The sequence below is a fragment of the Triticum urartu genome, chromosome 1 (assembly GCF_003073215.2).
Source record: "Triticum urartu cultivar G1812 chromosome 1, Tu2.1, whole genome shotgun sequence".
Lineage (NCBI taxonomy): Eukaryota > Viridiplantae > Streptophyta > Magnoliopsida > Poales > Poaceae > Triticum > Triticum urartu.
In genome coordinates this window covers 18,538,369-18,542,284 of record NC_053022.1, presented here as the reverse complement: position 1 = coordinate 18,542,284, position 3,916 = coordinate 18,538,369, and the positions used below count along the sequence as shown (strand labels likewise).

Below are 3,916 nucleotides of genomic sequence, written 5' to 3'. Positions count from 1 at the left end.
GTTGGGGGACATCTGTTGCATCCTTGCCCTTGTTACCACCTGCGCGAACTTCAGCGTGTTCATCATCATCGGTGTCCTCATGCACATTATCCATGACATCATCGTCATCCTTGCTGAGACCAGCGTCTCCACCTAGTTCATCTTGTGTGTCAGCGGGCTCCTGGGAACTATTGTAGTCATACCGGCCACGATAACCGGTTGGCCGGTGTGTACGTTCTGGGACGAATGAAGTGAATTGCCTCGCAACCGCATCGCCGTCAGAGCCACTGAGGGACGTCCACCCCTCAACCAACTTCCCGAGCAAGCCAGTCATTCCAGATGCAAACTGCCCTATAGCTGCTCAACAGGTGCCCTCGCCTGTACACAAAACAAAGAGGCATCAATGACAACCCCGTATTGCAATCACTTGCACGACATCGAAAAATACTCCACGGCAAACCATATATGTAGATCTTTTGATTACCTCTGAAGGACAAGACGGAGCTGAGTGCACGTCCATCCACTTTTCAAAGTTTTGAGGCCCCCCAAACACGCTGTAGTCTATAGAATGCTTGGCCATCAGCTAGGGAGAAAGAAAAAAAAGTAGCAACGATATAAGAGAGAGAATGATGAACACTGACTAGCAGTTCATGTGTTGCAAAAAAAAAGCAGAACTAACCTGCAGTTTACCATATTTGCTATCAGTTACCCTGTCTGCAGCAAGCATAGCCTTGACAGCATCGACAGTCCACGCAGAAACAGCAAACTTGTGCGCAGGCGGCGGGCCTCCTATCCCAGTGAAGTCCACGGTGGACAGATCAAGGCAGTCGACGTACATGAGCTGATGTACAACAATTTTAAAAAGAAAGAAAAATCAGTTGCGGTCATGGTATTTTGCGACAAATAACAGGATAAAATATATGGTATTTTACGAAGAATATGCCATCTGCATGTGCTAGTTGCCATCATAGAGTGATGGCAGTTGCCATCATAGTATGATGGCAGTTGCCATGTTGTCATGTTGGCAGTTGCCATCACAGTATGATGGCAGTTGCCATATAGTCATGATGGCAGTTGCCACATAATCAACATGGCAGTTGCCATCTTGTTATGATCATGTTGACATGCATGAATAAAGATGTGTTAAAAAATAGTGTTCACATAATGGACCGGTAAAAAAATACCATTAAATGCAGTCGACAACCCTTCTGGTACACCTTGCTTGCAAATGCATCACGCAGGAAGTCGGCAATGAACTTACACCAGTTCATGTTATTCACATCTTTCAGTTTCGCCTGCACCGCATAAAATTCAGGACAAGGAGTTGCCGCGTCAGAATTCCAATGGAAAAAACAACAAAAAAAACTGTCAGTGGCTAGCTTGCACATGACATCGAAGCAAAAAAATTGAAGGAAAAATAATGTAGTAAAGATAGATCATTCACCAGGATGGGGAAGCATTTGTTGCTTGGGCGAAGAGAAGTGGTCGGCGCGAAAACGGCTGAGATGAGGTACATGAGTAGCTTCATCTTGAAAACATCTCCGTGCGTCTTCATGGCCTCCAACGAATCTGCCACTGCAGTCGTGTTCAGCATGGATTCCAACCCAGGAAACAAACGGGGGAACAACGCTTCCTCGATCTCGTTGTTGACCTCGTATGGGACTTTGATATGTCCACGGGGCACACCCAACGTGCAGAACACAGATTCCTCATTCAGCGGTAGTCTTCCACATCCCGGAATCACGAATTCTCTGGAGGCGGGGTCGTAGATCTCACCAAGCCAATCGCATACAGGGTTGACAAGGTTCGTGCACCGGACAGCCATCATAGATTGCACACCCATCTCAGCAGCAGCCCCCTTCTGATCGTCGCTGAATTTGTCAGTCAACGCAGTCAGTCGTTCTTGGGAGGCTCTGTTGCGAATACGTTTCTTCTTCTGCAAAAAAACAGACATAAAGTGATCAGTTGTTGCCATGTTTTTACAAACAAAAACAGGATATCAGTTGTTGCCGCATTTTGCAATGTAATGAAATTTTAGTTCGTGCCAGACGATTGCGGGCTCAAAGGTGTCAACCATTAACATACATCAGGAAGAAGGGGTGTGTGTGTGAACATTTACCTCATCACCCTCTTTTCTCCGCCCAGTTGCCCGATTACGCTGTGGTGGATCCATGAAATCATCATCATCGTTTTGACGATCGCCACGAGCCATTCTGCTAAGATGGGAACATACCAAATTGTCATGGTGGAAAATGTAAATGCAAGGGGTCAGCAAAAACACTTGCCGCATGCAACGCATACGTATGGCATCTGAAACATTTGATATGCAAATTCGGTTGCCACATTGTGCAGACAGTTTGCCACACTGTCTTATATGCAGAAATGGCAGCAGGCAGTCTGTTCACACTCTATTTGCCACACTGTCTTATATGCAGAATGGCAACAGGCAGTGTGTTTGTACTCTATTTGCCATATGAATATACTACCTAGATGGCAACAAGCACACTTTAAGTGCGCAGTGGTTGCCATCCAGTGCACTTGGCTCTTGAATGCCCACTGACTACCGATTGTGGCAACTGTCACACCGTGGTTGCTGTCACATAACATTCAGAAAACACACTGGCCGCAATGGCACTTGGATCTTGAATGCCCACTGACTACCAATTGTGGCAACTGTCACACCGTGGTTGCTGTCACATAACATTCAGAAAACACACTAGCCGCAATGAAAATAGAATGGTTGTGGCACCTAACACAGGAATTCAGCAATCTTAGTTGCCACACGGAAAAAGAGCGTGTGTTTGGTAAATATCACATTAGTTTAGCAGAATTAGTTGCCACATGGAAGAGCGTGTGTGTGGCAAGTATCGCATTACTTTAGCAAAATTAGTTGCCATGTGTGAAAGCTAACATGTGGCAACTAACACAGTCGTTTTCAGTAATTTGTTGCCGCAAGGGGAAACACGTTTGTGGCAACTATCAAATATGTTCAGGGAGTAAGTGGTCGCGCAATCATGATAGTTAATGTAACTATCAAGTCCGCCTCATTCTGCATTTTCAAAAACCAAACTAACTAGATCTAGGGTTCAATGGCAACTACTTCGACTTTAAATTCACCCTCGAAATTCTCCCACGAACTCACTGCAAAACACAAAATCGAACCAACGCGCATCAAAAACTACCCGGAAGACACCTGCTCAATCCATATGCAAAAACTAGTGCGTGCCTCCGAACAAGCAGAACCACGCCGACGATGCCGCTGCCGCGGCCGCGACGAAACTGGCCAATGCAACCAAAAACGTCTAGCAGACGACTTCGGCGCCGGCGGGAACGCAGACGCATCGATGAATCGCCTGAATCTCTACAAATCTTGATCGAGGAATCGAACAGGGAGGGAAGGGGAGGAAATGCAGGAAGGGATTGCGAGGGGTGCATCGAGCAGTACCTTCAACCCGCAAGCGCTCCGGCGAGCCGCTCCGTTCCGGCGAGCACCACCGACGGTCCCGAGCACCGTCGATTCTTCCGCCTTCACCGTCGCCTTCTCCCCTCTCCTTCTCCTTCGATAGTTGGAAATGCGAGTGGGTTCTGCCAGTAACTGCGGTGCAGAAGAGTAAATGGGAGCGTGAGGGGGAGGGGCAGAGGCGTGCGACGTCAACCGCAGTCGAAGCGTGGCGTGCGGGCGCATTGCAGTTCCACCGCACGACTCAGACGGCAACCGCTGACCGCGGGGTGGCAACCAACGTGCGGGCGAACCTACTCGCACACCGCACACGCGCCTCATCCTACGTGGCACAAAAAACCACCTGGTTTGTTCCAAGATTCGTGCACACACCTGGTTTGTTCCAAGGTGATGCTTGCGTGTGGTCGGGGTGGTGAACGCCCACACGTGTGGGCGTTAACATTTCCGTTTTCTTTTTGTCTGCAAATTATTGAAATG

At 48.0% G+C, this 3,916-nt stretch overlaps 1 long non-coding RNA gene across 1 annotated transcript; it reads right to left on the bottom strand.

The window, feature by feature from the left end:
* Window positions 1–334: 334 nt before the first annotated feature.
* LOC125541200 lies at window positions 335–701 on the bottom strand. Its single transcript, XR_007297468.1, has 3 exons — window positions 659–701; window positions 464–540; window positions 335–357 (listed from the first exon to the last, which is right to left on the bottom strand). It is a non-coding gene; the product is annotated as an uncharacterized LOC125541200 (long non-coding RNA).
* Between the last annotated feature and the right edge of the window lie 3,215 nt (window positions 702–3,916).